General features: G+C 40.3%; 1 protein-coding gene across 2 annotated transcripts in view; it reads left to right on the top strand.

The window, feature by feature from the left end:
• The window catches only part of LOC126248012 (rab-like protein 6), a 196,228-nt gene that overhangs the window by 160,174 nt on the left and 20,229 nt on the right, over nt 1–15,825 (top strand). The window contains exon 10 of one of the 2 annotated variants that reach the window (XR_007545398.1): nt 2,874–3,101. The exons of the other annotated variant lie outside the window; for it this stretch is intronic. The gene's annotated coding sequence lies outside the window, so the exon portion shown is untranslated. The remainder of the gene's footprint in view (nt 1–2,873; nt 3,102–15,825) is intronic. 2 annotated transcript variants of the gene reach the window in all.

Genomic DNA, 15,825 nt, shown 5'->3' with positions numbered 1-15,825 from the left:
TATGTGTACAACAGTTCAGATTAGTTTCTTTCCCCTCCAAGAAACCCATACCAGTATATAGGGCTATACTTTTAAATGAATGATAATGTCTCATTTAAATAAAAGTCTTCTTGAAATGTTGTGCTTAAAGATTGTCTGAATGTTGTGCCCAAATTTTAATGTTCGTAGTCTCTCAATTGTGGTGCATTAATTTTTTCCAGTTTTGTATGTAGGAGGTTTTGTAACTGTAATAGTATTAGGCTGGGTTTATAAGAATCTCAAATAATAGTAGCTATGTGGAGACTTCATCATTAAGGTAGCATGCACTTCTGAAGATAAAAAGTGTCAGATTATCTCTTAGATTTGTAAGATCTGACTAAGATGGCTCATTTTCCAACTGAGGTACTAGAAATAGCTTCAAAGCTATATATACAATAAGTAATGCAACACATTTTTTTTTCCTTTTCAGTTGATAAAATGCAGAATTTGTAGTGGGATATCGTGGAATATTCCTGCTTCAGCCCCTATAATTTCATGAAGTTAGTTCCAATAGGTGGTGGCACTATATGTGGCCTTCAAAATGGCATCTGTAACAGAGGTGTAGTCCAAGCAGAGAGCTGTCATTGAGTTTCTTTTATTGGAAAACCAGGGCATCGCATATTTTCATAGGCACTTGCAGAATGTCTGCAGAGACCTGGCAGTGAACAAAACACAGTGAGTCATTCGGCCAGACGTTTGTCGTAATCACAACGAGTTTGCGCAGTCCTGTCCGACCTCCTTCATACTGGCCGGCTGCACACAGCTGTAACTCCTGCAGTCTTGGAACGTGTGGACACTCTCATTCAAAGTGATCAACAAATAACATCAAACACCTCGGTGCACAACTGGACATTTCTGTCGGTAGTGCTGACACTCTTGTCCACCAGATGGGCTTCTCAGAGGTGTGCCTGCTGGGTTCCTTGCTGCCTAACAGAAGAGCATAAAGAGCAAAAAAGGACCACGCTCGCAGAATTGCTTGCATGTTACGAGGCCGATCACAACAATTTTTTGTCAAACATCATCACAGGCTGTGAAATAAGGGTTCATAACTTCAAAACGGAGATAAAACAGCAATCCTTGGTGTGGCACCACATGACCTCTCCTCTGAAGAAAAAGTTAAAAGCTGCACCCTCAGCCAGTAAAGTCATGGCAGTGGTCTTCTGGGATTCTGAAGGGCTTGTTTTGTTTGCAATTATTAACTCTTGAGGTGTGTTGTGCTAACCTTAGGAAATTGAAGAAATGGCTTCAGCATGAGGGGACTGATGACCATAGATGTTAAGTCCCATAGTGCTCAGAGCCATTTGAACCATTTTTTGAGCTTCAGCATGTGTGTTGGCACAAAAATGCAAACAAACTTCTCCTCCTCCATGACATCACAAGGCCTCACACAAGTCTGTGCACTGAGAGGAACTCACAAAATGTCATTGGACTGTTACTCATCCGAGCCCGGATCTCGCACCTTCTGATTTCCATCTATTTGACCCAATGAACGATGCATTCCCCGGGAAGCATTACGTGTATGATGGGAAGGTTATCGATACAGCAAGACGTTGGCTCGTATGTTGACAGGTAGAGACAGCTGTACGGTCCCTCCCAGTAAGGTGGCATAAGGCTATCTTACGGAACAGAGATGATGATTGAAAAATAGGGTTTTGTGGTGAAAAAAGTGGAGAATAATTTGGTGTACTGGAATCCAGAATAAAACCAACCTGCTTCCACAAAGAAATGTCCAAACATTTTTAGGCAACAGTCTACAGCACGAACATATTTTAGAAATGCCTGTTAACCTGACTGTATTGAATTTTACACATTTATTCTGACTAGCTTCAGTTTTCAATCATCATCGGGAACTATACCAAATAGAAATAAACAGTACATGTTACTGATGAAAAATACACATCCCGTAGTCATTAAGTCTGAATATTATACATAAAGATACTCAAAAGATATACTTATGAAGCAAAAAACAATACAACTTTTATATTTGAAATATCATGCTACAGATGATGCCATACAACAGGGCATATTGTGATACACATTAATAGTTATCAGTGAAATATTGTGACTCATTCCACTTAGATACAGAGACTGGGCATGAAGGGTGCTTGTAGAACCACAGTAACATTTATTACTCATTTGTCTGTTTGGTATGGTCCCTCAATGATGGTTGAAAATTGAAACCAGTCGGAATAAATGTGTAAAATTCAATACAACAAAGTTAATGTGTATTTTCTAAAAGAAAAAAAAAAGTGTTTCATTACTTATTGAACATCCCTTGTAGTATTTCTGGGGGCTTGTCATTAAATGTGGATAGTTTCATGGTACAAATCATTAACAATTTCTCACATCCTGCATCCCAAATTCTAGATATGAAAGGTATCAAAATGAAAAAAGTCTGATGTATGCACTCAGTAAATTTGTAAAATAAAGGAATCTACAGCATAGTCAATGAAAAATGTTCTTACAAAACATATGTGGTAGGAAATCTGCATATTCAGTTATTAAAAACCATCTTACATTTTATTAATATCTGAAAAATGTGCTGCTAAGCATCGTTTATAGATAATTAAAGGAATAAAGAAATTTTATAATATAGAGATAACTACTGTGTCAAGAGAATAAAGACATGTTCAGACCAGATTAAAATGATCCAGTTCATATTGGATACATATTGAAGACACAATAGAGTACCACAGTTATGATACCATTGCTGCAGAAAAATAATTCTAAGGCATGTGTCAAAAATGTGTCATATATTCAATAACCATTCTCTGCCATTAGTTGGTATGATAAACTGAAATGTCGCTAGCACAGACAAGTACTTAAAAACTATTTCTTTGAGACCTTTATTTCAGATCCACCTAAGGGAAATTAACAGCCAGGAGATTGAATCAGTTATTGTATAATTGGAAATGAAGATTCACGTGGATGTGAGCCAATTTCAAGAAAGCTACAACACACTATCTTGTAATGAACCATCTGTGTAACATGCCTTTCAGGATTGGTCACTTTCCTCACAACTTAAAATGTGTGGTTCTGACACAGCTATATATGGACGAGAAGTGGGAGTGCATATTGCAAGGGTGGGTAAATGGACACATGCTGTTCAGTATGTGTGTACTATTGCATGTGAATCTGCATGTGTGTGGATGTAGAGTAGGGAACTCCTTTCGGATGCATAACAGCAGCTGTAACTATGTACCAGAAATAATCAAAGTGACAATAATCTACATGTGAGCAAGAGCTCAGTATGTGAGTGAGTGGGAATCTTGTCAGCTTCAATTCTGGACAGTTATAAGCTAGTACGAGTAATAAAATATTGCCAAAGGGAAGTGAAAATATTGTGTAGAAAACAGAAGTCATGCATTTCAGTGAACATAATTTAGATCATCCACAGTATAGTTATATATAATTAGTTGGTTGGCAGTGCAGTGTGTTGTGTATGGTGAAGTGGAAGAGCTTGGTGCTTTTGGTGAATGGACAAATTTTTCATTTTATGTTGTATGTAATTGATGAAATGTTAATGCAGAAGTCAGAAAAATATAGAAACAGAGCAGAAAATCTCAAAGTTGTCAAGAATGAAATAGTTTTTTGTTCTCTGTTTTCATGATATTCACAATATGCTGTGCTTAACCCCCCCCCCCATTTTATTTTTTATTTGATTAAGTTATGACATAACTTTCAAGGGCAGTTACATGATTAGACACTCAAGCATAGCTGATCCTCAACTCCCAGTTTCGGGTCACATGTACAAGAAAGCTGCCAAAAACTACAATATACACACATCAAAATAAGTTTTCCATCACCAGAACATGTCATGTAGGTGTGTTGCTATTTTGACTGTTCCTGTATTGATTGGAAGGTGACCCCTGACATTGTTTGTAAACATACACAAAGTTACTTTAAACACTAACTAAAGGTAGAACACTACACTCTAATGAATTGCAGCATTCCATTTGAAAGTAAAGAACAAGTAGGGATGCATTGAGGAACAGTAGAGTGAACATCAATCATGCCACGAAGGACAACTGTGACCAATGATTGGGTCAGCATGACCGTGTCAATTGCAGAACCAGGGAAGTTGCTTGACAAGTGATGTGGTGCAAACATGGAATTGGTTCCAATTGACAGGTAGTGTTCAGGACAGGTCATCCTCATCCACAGGGGCACAGGATGACCAATACCTATGACTTTTGAATCAAAGGAAGTATGGGCGTAGTGTTCTAGGACTGAATTTGGTGTCAGGTATTGCATGGAACTGTTGCCAGGCAATTGCATAATACGAATCTCCATTCTCAACTACCATGGTAAGCAACACATCATACACCACATCACCATGGACTCCCTTACAGGTAGGTAAGAAATCACGCAGAATCAACCCCAGGATTGGTATCGGGTGGTGTTTATGGATAGGTGGTGGAGTGACGTTGGGTTATCATTACATGGGGCCACCTTACGATTCTCGTGATTGTTGAGAGAAATCTCACTACTCTACAGTACTGGGACAATAGTCTGTAACCAATAGTGGGATCATATTGCTGACAAATCAATGACAGTTTCATCTTTTCATCTTCATGGATGCTAACTCGCATTCTCATCATGCTGTTCTCGTGAAATTGTGCTTTTTGCATGCTAGGATCACCAGAATGGAGTGAACTGCCAGTTCCCCGAATGTGAACCTATTTGAATATGTGTGGGGTCAGTTTAAATGAGCTATTTTTGGGTAGTGATAAAGACCATGTACTTTGCACGATTTACAAAGAATCGCCACTGTAAAGTGGGACAGTTTGGTCCAGGGGTTTCATCAGTGGTATGGCACGATGTATTCAAGCCTGTATCTGAGCAAGGGGACATTCCACCACATATTGACATTGCTCAGGTGTATTGTGAAAAACATCCTATGGGAAACAGATGATTTTATCATTACACAAATGTTTATTTTTTTCTTTTTTTGGACACATTTCAGTTGAATACGTATGCATACTTCAGAGCCAATTTTTGATTTCTGTGCCATGAATTTCAAAATAAAGGAGCGATGCAAAACTTTTGTTTATATGTGCATTTAATGGAAGCTATTGAAGTAAATTCTGCACTGATTAAATCAGATTCTGTACAGGTATGTCCATTGTGGAGCACAGTATCAAGAGCATGGTCTGTTATGACACTGAAGCATCCAGTCTAAAGTTCTTGGCTTATTTTTGATTGAGACAACAGGTTTCATGTAGGATGGAATATTCCTTTCTATCTTAATGGAAAACTGGGCAGCACAGCGAAAATGCAAATTTAGATCATGTACTGTACAGATAATCTTGCAGCCTTTCGGGTCAATGCATAAATAAGGAAAGCACACTGTGACCATGTCAAGGGTTCCAGCATTCCATTAGCATTCTATTAGTAAAGCAGTGTTGAAATTGATCAGTAGAGTTCCACAGCAAGATAGTCTAACTCTATAACTGTCATGTTGAACTCTGAAGTCTTTTAGTATACAGTGAAAGGCATGTCATAGGGAATAGTGGAATTCTTCTGTCACATATCATAAATCGGGGCCCTAAATATTTATTTATTTATTTATGCATTTATTTTACCTGGCAAGATTAGGGCCTTCAGGCCCTCTCTTACACCTAACCAGGCATACTCAGATTCAACAAATTTCATTTTCTACAGAACATTAAGGACATATAACATGTTATACAGTATTTATGTTAAAGAAAAAAAATAGAGATTATAAACATAGTACAATGATAATTATAACAATCAAAAAATAATTATAACAATCAAGAATAATAATAATAATAATAATAGTGACTACGTATATGAAAGTAAACATATTTTTCTTTTATGAATGTCAGTCCTATTGCTAGTTGGGAATTTTCTCGTTATAGTCTTGCAGCTTGTGAGTTATTCTCATCAAGCAGAGTCGTAAGACGATAGAATGGGGTGAAAGAGATATAGAAGAGGTAGATAGGTTAGAGGAAAAGAAATAGAGTGGTAAAATTCGAAGCTATGATGGAGAGGAGAAAGAAAGAGATGAGAGGGGCACAACAATGGTGGCTATACCGTCCCTAATATGTAAGTCTTGAGTTCCCTCTTGAATGTTGAGTGGTTCTGGATAAGATGCAGATCACAGGGGAGCGCGTTCCATAGTCATATGGCTGAGATGGAGAATGACACGGAGAAAGATTTTGTGTTATTTAAAGGTACAGCCAAGATGCTAGACGTATACGACCTGGTATTGCAGTTGTGGAATGATGATAGGTATTTAATGTGAGAAGATAAGTATTGGGGGCACCAGTGGCTAAGAAATCGATGAAGTAAGCACATCGTGTGGAGATCGCGTGCCTTATGTGGGCGTATCCAACCTAGCTGGGAGTATGAAGGACTAATATGATCATACAACCGTATATTGCATACGTATCTAACGCAAGCATTCATAACTAGCTCGAGGCATCTCGAATTTTCACTATTTGTGCCGTGTTGAATTACATCACAGTAGTAAAGATTAGGCAAGACTAGTGTTTGGACTAATTTTTGTTTAACATGGGTTGGAAATATTTTTCTAAATTTTTGAATTGCATGTAGGGAGGAGAGCGATTTCCGGCAAGCTGTGACTGTTTGTTCTTCCCAGTTTAGGTGTTCATCCAAGATTATTCCAAGGTCTTTTACTGTTTTTTGGTATGGTAGTTGGGTACCATTGAGGAGTATTTGAGGGACTGTTTCGCGAAAGTACTGACTGATTAACTTTGGATGAGATATAAGTATGACCTGGGATTTCTTGGGGTTTAGTTTCAGACGTAGGTTCTGTGCCCATCGAGAAACAGAGCAAAGATCTGCGTTCATACTCGCTACTGCGTCAGCAATGTTCTTGGGGCTTGCACTTATGTACAGTTGGATGTCGTCGGCATATAGATGGTAGTTGCAGGAGTGAATCACTGAAGAAATATCATTAATGTACAGTGAGAAGAGTAATGGACCAAGGACGGAGCCTTGGGGAACTCCAGAGCGCACGTTTTTCCATGATGACTTTTCCGACCCACAAATGACTTGTTGACTTCTGTTTTTGAGGTAGCTGTCAAACCAGTGTATTGCGCTGTTTGAGAAATTCAGTTGCTTCATTTTAATTAGTAATATATCAAAGTCAACTGTATCAAAAGCCTTGCTAAAGTCAAGCAGTGTTAGGATGTTAGCTTCACGTCTGTCCATAGCATGTTTAATGTCATCAGTTACTTTGATTAATGCAGTTGCTGTACTATGGTGTTTTCGAAAGCCTGACTGATATTTGTCGTGGATGTTATGAGTTTTGAGGTAATCCGTCAGCTGTTCATGGACGATGTATTCTAGGGCTTTAGATATTGCAGGTAGTATGCTGATCGGCCTGTAGTCACCAGGCGACTTAGGGTTGTCAGTCTTGGGTATAGGTTGAATTAAACTTTCCTTCCACTCAGTGGAATATGTACTACTGATAAGAGACAGGTTGAAGATGTCTGTGATAACTGGAGTAATAGTGTCTACGACGTTCTTAATCATGCCAATGCTCACTCCATCATTTCCTACTGCCTCGGAAGAGATTCTCATAATTGCCTTGTGTACTGTGCCGGTAGTGACATGTTTTAGGAAAAACTTGTCTCTCGAGACATTGATATCTTGGGGCTGGTAATTTGTCGCTGCATGGCAGTTTGCAGCTGTTGAGAAGAAATCGTTTAATTCTTCTGCAGATGCTTGATAAACAGCGTCAGCTCTTCGCTTCCCTATACCGAAACTGCACAGCTTTTTCCACAGTGCAGCAGGTTTTGATATCCCGCATACGACAGAGCGGGCATGTCTGATTTTGGCATTCCTCACGCTTTGCTTGGTTCTATTCCGGAGTTTCCTATAAGCTTCATACGCCTCGGGAGTTGGGCTACGTTTGAAGGCACTATGTGCAGCATCACGTTTATTCATTAACAGGCGTAATGCAGTGGTGAGCCACGGAGCGGGAACTCTCTTTACCTTGACAGTGCGTTGAGGAGCATGTTTATCATACAGTGCAATAATTTTGCGACATAATTCCCGAATTTTTTCGTCTAAAGTCGGTTCATTGCTTATATCATGCCAAGGGATGTCTGAGCAATCCTTTTGAAGAGCGTCATGGTTAACATTTTTTAGGTTTCTGTAGGTTACCAGGTGAGATTTTTCTTTGGTAGTATGCACTGAGTAATTTAAGAATATCACGTCATGAGCAGAGAGTCCCGGAGCGGATGTCTGATTGGCGTGAATTATTTTATCTGGTCGCTTTGTTGCTATTACGAGGGCGGTTCAGAAAGTAACCTCCGATTGGTCACAGTGCGGGTTGTGGGGGGAGTAGTGACGCCATCTGTGCGTTCACGCACTCAACAGGTCAGTCGGCATCAACCCGTGGTCGAGTGAACGTCGTACCTGCGCTAGTTTAGTTTTTGTGGCAGTTTGAAATGTGTGCTGCAATAGAAAACCCCGCCAAATGTGAAGTGCGTGCTGTCATAAGGTTTTTTACAGCCAAAGGATATTCTGCAGCAGCTATTCATCGTGAGCTTTGTGCCGTGTACGGACCAAGAGTTATGAGTGAAGGAGTTGTCCGTGAATGGGTACGTTTATTTAAAAGTGGACGAGAAAACGTTCATGATGAAGAGAGGAGTGGTAGACCATCATTGGTGACTGACGAACTCGTTCAGACAGTTGATGCAAAAGTTCGTGAAAATCGACGTTTCTCAATGTCGGAGTTGTCTACTGGTTTTCCACAGATTTCTAAGACTCTCTTGTACGAGATAGTGACAGCAAGATTGGGTTACCGTAAGTTCCAGGCACAAGCGGGTGATTTTTATGCAGAAGGAATTTCAAAGCTTGTGAAGAGATACGATAAGTGCCTCAATCGCTATGGAGACTATGTAGAAAAATAGTGCAAAGATGTAGTTGTAAGATGTATATATTAAAATATTTTTATTTAACTTGGTCTATTTTTTTAAATCAACCGGAGGTTACTTTCTGAACGGCCCTCGTATATCTATGAGTGTATGGCTGTGTGGCGTGTGATGAGTTGGGTCCAGCGGTGTTAAACTCATATCATTGGAGTGGAACAGTCTCCTTAGTTTTTCTGCAGATGGAGATTTTAACTGTAAGTCGATGTTTGTGTCACCCATAATGATTATGTGTTCATACAGTGTCACAAGCGAGGACAGGGCAGACTGAAAGGAGGACATAGCACCGATGTTTGGAGGTTTATAGATTACTCCAATTAGCAGTTTCTGATTTGTTGTATTTATTTCGAAAAACAAGAACTCTGCTTCTCCTTCGCCCTTTGCATCCGATGTGCATAGTATAGTAGGTCTCAGATCAGAGCGAACATAGGCACCCACACCACCCCCGCGTCGTGTTTCACGATCTGCCCTTAGGAGAGAGTAACCAGTGATTTGGGTAGCGTCGGAAGAAATGTTTGGTTTCAACCAAGTTTCAGAGACGATGATAATATGGAACAGCGATTGGCAGAACAGGTCACAGAACTCATCGAAGTGTGCCGTTAGCGACTGAGCGTTCGCGTGGGCCACAAAGAGCCCGCCGCTGGAACCGGTCCGTCCCATTGTGGCCGCCTGTAGGACCGAGCGCGCTCCGTTTACCTGCTGGCCGGAAGAGGGACAAAAGCTGGATTTCGTGGGGGAAGACATATTTACAGGTGTGTCCAAGGTCGTGACTGACTCAAGCGTCTGTGGGCTAAAGGTGAAAGACAAGCTGGAGGTATCGGAGCAGAGAGCGAAAAGAAAGATGGAAAGTGGCAGTAGTGGTTACGAAAAAGATAATAGTAGTAGTAGTGGTAGTGACGAGGATGAAAATAACAGATATAGAAAGGCGGTTTTAAGGAGATTCCTGTTAATGGAGAATGTTAATTCCCGTTTGACTGACAATATGAATATACATGAGCACTTATGATAGACAAATAAAGAAGCAATATTTATGTGAAACAATTGACTGATTTTAAATAGAGTACTTATGGTACTTATAGAAATAACGAAGCAATATTTACGTAAAAAAATGAAAAGAAAGAATAAAAATTAACTTATATTAGACAGAGTACAATATGAGACTTTGTGTCTCGCGAGATTTAGCTCAGTCTTTCAGTTCGGACATGTTCGTCACCGTTTTGCTCCCTCCTTCCGTCTTGACTGCCATCCTGGGTCCATACAATTTGAAGGCCAAACTGTGTGATCGCGGCGTTCAAAACTTTTAGTCTTTCGCGCGTTAGATCTTCCCTCAGGGTAACCCCACTCTTGGCGAGTTTTCTTTTCTGAGCGAACACTTCAGCTCTTTTCCGGTATGACACAAATTTAATTATTATAGGCCTGGGTTTCATGGCACCTGGTATCCTGCGCCCAACACGGTGGCTTCTGTCAATATCGGCCACGTCGATCTGCACGCCAAGTTTTTCACGCACGAGGCTAATGGCCAGGTCGTTGGTGTTTTCACGATCGTTTTCAGCTACCCCGAACAAGCGCAAGCTGTTCCTTCGCTGATACTGCTCAATTTCATCGGTGGCCGGGAGCTTCTAGGTCGGCGGCTTTTTTCTCTTGTGCGGCCAGGGACTTTTTAAGAGACTGGATTTCGGTGCTGTTGCGCCCGACAGACTCTTGCAGTTTGTCCACGACCGCGGCCGTCACAGAGTCCGTGATGGATTGCACAATTACGTCTAGCATGTCTTTGCTGTGCAGCGCCGCACTCACCTGGGACCAGATGAGGTCCCCGATGTCGGGAAGCGAGGCCTCACCTGCCGCCGGAGACCGGGCGCCCGCGCCGCCTGCGCCCCTGTAGCCTCGCCTGCTGCCACTTACTCGTGCTCTTCCCATTTTTCACTCACTTATCACTTGTGGTAATCAACGGAGAACAACACACCACGGCAAGTAACACTTGTTTAGTCGGATGCACACGTTGTGGACTGCCGCACTTCTCTGTAACACCTTCAATGAGCGGAAAAACTCGCGAGCCAAAGAAACGCGCGTCACTCAGTGGCCGCCATCTTACTTCTGGCTCAGTGGTATATTGGTATCAGTGGGGTGGTATGGACCACATACATTTAGTTGTTGTTTCAGTTGCTATCCTAATTACAGTTGTCTCTTCTCCATATGGCAGTTCAGGTCACTGTTTTTTGCAACTATAACAGAGCAACATAACATGTTTGTTGTTTTGAAAGAATGAGAAGGAAGGATTAAGAAGGCACACACTCTATAAAAAAAATAGTGGTTTAGAGTTTTTGTTCACACTTCAGACTCTGCCAAATAGTTTCAGAATAATATCTCCTTATTTTCTTGAGGTGGCAACTTTCCAAAAATCAGTAACTATTAGAAAAAATGAAAATGTAGGTCAAAATTTCATATGTTTTGTGACTCGTGTATCATTATAGTATAGTACTTTTTTCCTATTATTTCTCTCACAGTATTATCATCTAGATAAGGAGGCCCCTCCAAGCTTTGTTAATGAATCTGTGACGCTATACTTGTGAAACTCTTTAACTATAGCCGCAGGGGCAAATGTTATTGTTGGCACCTTCTTAACCCTGCTGTAGTCACGGGAATTTCTGTTACATCATTGATAAATAATATGAATCTAGGCCATTGCCTGTGAAATTTTCCCACATTTGATGAATGTTTTTTCTAGGTAATCTCGTTGTACCCATAAGATACAGTAAACCCCAAAATATCCTGATTTCAGTTTCATACATTCTACAGGCATCTCAATCCCTCGCAAATGGTGACCTGAGTGTTTCTATGTAAATATTTGTACAACTGGTTATTTTCCTAATGTCATTATTATCAGAGAAAAGCCAAAACTGGCTAGCTTCAGAATTTGTTTCTCATGCTCCACTTTGCGGTCCAGAGAGATTACATTGGGTGCCGAAGTGCGTATGTTAGTTGAGGGCTTCTGTTTCAGCCATTTTGTGGCCTTATCTTTACACGAGAAATACCTTTAATTTGCATTGTCACTTAAAACATGCTCTTCCATTATCTTCTGACGTCTCTTGCTCAGAAGCTGAATGGTGATCACTAAGTTCATAAAACCAAGCCAACCATGTTGCTGGATCTAAAGTTGTCTCAACATTCCACTATTTATTTGGTGCAGACATTAAAATATTACCAGTAATTACGACTGTAAAAATTCAAAGAAAATGTGAGAATGAATAGAAATATAAGTGCAGTCTGAAGCATATTATACAATATTTAATATAGACAGTAAACTGAAAAATATAGACATTAAACTGAAAAATAAATACCTTGCCTATCGCAAAAGAAACAGAAATGGTAACATCATTAGTCACATGGGTGACAATTGTAACCAGAGCACATAATGTGGGTAAACAATAGCCACGTTCAAACAACAATGGTGTTATACTGACCTTTAAAGTGGAACTCTGAGCTAGAGAAATTCATATCCGTGGACACCCCTTATGGGGGACAAAATAACAAAAAGAAAATCCCAGGGTGACATACATCACCTGCATGACTACTCAAGGGTTAACAAAAACGTGTGTATCAGACACAAGGCAAATGGCATGTTTTACCATTACACATGGTGGAATGTTTAATGATTAAGAGCAAACACAGAATTTCAGTGCATATTTACAGTCAGTAGGAAAATGAGCTGTGTCACTGAAGATTGCTTTCTTATAGTTATTTATCCTGCATGTCACACTCACTGTAACTGATATACTGTAGCTGTTGTTAACTGCTTCTCCTCAGAAGAAAAAGAACTTGGCATTGATTAAAGAAAGAAAAATATGTATACATATAATCACAAGCATGACAAAAAATTCATACAATACAGATTTGCCAAGCCATTATTGAACACGTTAAAATACCAGCCATATTGCAAGACCATATGAAATCCACACTGCAGTGCAGTCTTGGTGGGGGGTAGGTACCACTGAATAGCGGCTGGAGATTGAGGAACCTAGCATTGTGCATCAGTGGTGGTGGTTTGGGGGGGGGGGGGGGGGGGGGGAGAAGGTTGCTGATGAAACTTGTCCAGATGAGGTGGGTCGAGGTATTCCCGGGCCCACTCAATAAGATACTGGGTCACAGTGCAGCTTTGTCTGCGACAGTACTGTAACCTGCCATTTTCGTGGCTGCATGGAGCATGCATGGTAGGTGGTCCCCGTTTGCCTGTCGTAACTGCCTGGCTGGAAATGTGGAAGGTGTCTGTGTCAGAGGCCAGCTGCTGTGTTCATATGCTTATGGCTGTGCCTGTTGAGGCAGATGCAACTGATTTTGAAAATGTGAACTACCTGCTAGGATGCAGACCAGTGTCCAGAGCTGGGTTGTCACAGGGGTGGACAGTTGTGCCCACTTGCTGATGTTGAAGCTTTTGTGAACTCAGTGACAGCTGAAGCCTTTCAGGATACTCGAGTACCCACAGTTGCCATTGGAGGTGGAGGATACACTCTGGCTTGTCCACCACTTGCAGCTACGCATGTAGCTGATTCTGCTAACTGTGCCATTGGCCATCTGGAGACGTCATAAGATACGTACATTGATCAATCACAATGTGTCTTGACCCAAGTACATGTCAAAACCTGTTGCCCAAACCACTGTTCTGACTGCGAATTGTGGACGGTATAGAGGTAGGCAGCAGGGTTTTTTTTCCTTTCCCCCCCCCCCCTTTCTTTCTTTATTTAAAAAAAAAACTTAGATTTTCTAGTCCTTAAGAATTTTTTTGCCTCACTATTTGACTGTTAGAGTAAGGGATGGCTAAGAGGTGTTGAATAGTGTGTGAAGAGCAAAAACTCTACTAACAGGTTTTGTAGAGTGCCTGTAACTAGATTCCATTGAATTCTGATCGTATCTATAGTCTGACTCATCTGTGTCTTTCACTTCTTTGCTCAGTTAACACCTGCCGCCATCTCTGCTGATCCCAATCATCCAAGTCCTGAATAGATGCAATGCTGGAATACACAGTACAGAATCTTTTTGTGCATTCAGCATAGCTTGTAGTGTTCCCCCCCCCCTTTCAGTCCTTTGATTTTCACTGACTGAATGATCCAACTAAGGTGTTGGTTCAGAGCTTGCATCCAGATGCTTCAATAGAAACAAAATTGTAAGCAATAGGGGAGAAGACTTCATAATGCATTTTTATATGTGAACTAATTCATAGTGAACCACATTCAGTTTGTCAGTGGTAATGTCACATTCCGATTAACTCTTTTTATTACTCATTCACAGTAGTTCTGTGATACAGCAGTCCCCAAGAGAGAGAAAAACTGTTGTTATAGGAAGAGAGAGATTATTACTAGGTGTCAGATTTTGTGTAAATGCATTCGTTTTTATTGTAGCCAATAAGTAGGCTCCTTTGAACGTGCAGAAAAATCTCAATTATCTGTAGTAATTGAGAACTTGAAAATATCAAATTCCCTGGATAATTCACAATTACAGTTCAGAGTAATGTATTACAGTTCAGAAAGAAAAATTAATTACAGTGTCATCATTCAAATCACTTAACTAATGTTTATAATAAATTCTACTTTAATCATCAAAGAATATAGGAAACTACATACTTATGGAGAATACAGTACAATCCCGTTTCATATTACATTACACTACTTTGAAGCAAATAGCCTTGATTTAATTTCTGTCTCAGTGAGGTAGCTTGTGTTTCACACATCACACTACAAATTTTATGTATCACCAACTTGTCAGAAAGGGGATTGTTGTGGTTTACACTTACTAACAGTCTTTATTCCATATTCGCTGGATAGACATACAGTGAACAAGAAGTACATAATCACACAGTCAAAGGTTAGTCGAGGTCAGAGGTGATCCTTGTCATCACATGGTGGCCGGTATGATATGCAGATCATATGGAGCAACAACGAGGATTGCCATTCCTGGTGGAGTGCCCACTTCCATCAGGCAGTGATCACCTCAAGGATGTAGCTTATTTCCGAAAATTTTGTTGTTGTGATCACTTGCAGCTCCATTGGCGGTGCAAGTGGCAAGTATGGTTTGATTTCAGACATTTGCGATAACTCCATCTCGCTGTGTGAGTATTTTACATCAGGGAGCCTGTTCTTACTGTTCCAGGTAGCCCAGTAACCCTTCAGCCCACTGAAGTGCTGATACATGACTGATTAGTGATTACTGTTTCTGGATTTAAAGAAGTGTTGTCATCTTCATCACTGTCATTCACCACCACATATTTCCCTTGTATTCGCTGAACACTAGCACTGTCACTCAACATCTCATGACCTGGGTCATTGCGCTCGACATAAAACCATTCAGAAATATTTCTTTTGTTAACAGTTTCACAACATGGAGTGCTTTTCAAAACAGTACTTAATGTTGCTTATGAGCAGTCTTCTTTGTCATTAGAATTACTGGTTTCATCAGTTTTAGGGTTAATGTTTTCCCATGACTTGGGTATGACTGATTGTTTTACTTTACTTCGTGATTTTATAAATTACGTCTAGCAATTAATTGTTTCCAGAATGTTCAAAGATTGCTACCCCTCATCAATAAGTTTTTGTAGCAGACTTCCTCTATAAATTTTCTTCAAGGCAGCAGTGAAACCGTAAACCATTGCTGGATTAAGGCTATCACATTGTAAGGTAATTATTTTGCAAATATCAACCCATGATTCAATTTCAGAGCACTTTTGTTCAAATGTGCTGGTGTATTGTCCAATTACAAAACAGCCCTTGCAGGTAGACCTTTCAATAGTAAATGTTCAACCTTTCAATAGTAAATGTTCACATACCTGTGGCCTAAGCCACAGGTATGCTTACAGAACCATGGTTACAGAACTATGTTTGAAATGTTGTGT

Source organism: Schistocerca nitens, chromosome 3, assembly GCF_023898315.1.
Source record: "Schistocerca nitens isolate TAMUIC-IGC-003100 chromosome 3, iqSchNite1.1, whole genome shotgun sequence".
Taxonomy (NCBI): Eukaryota; Metazoa; Arthropoda; class Insecta; order Orthoptera; family Acrididae; genus Schistocerca; species Schistocerca nitens.
This window is presented reverse-complemented; position numbering and strand designations above follow the sequence as displayed.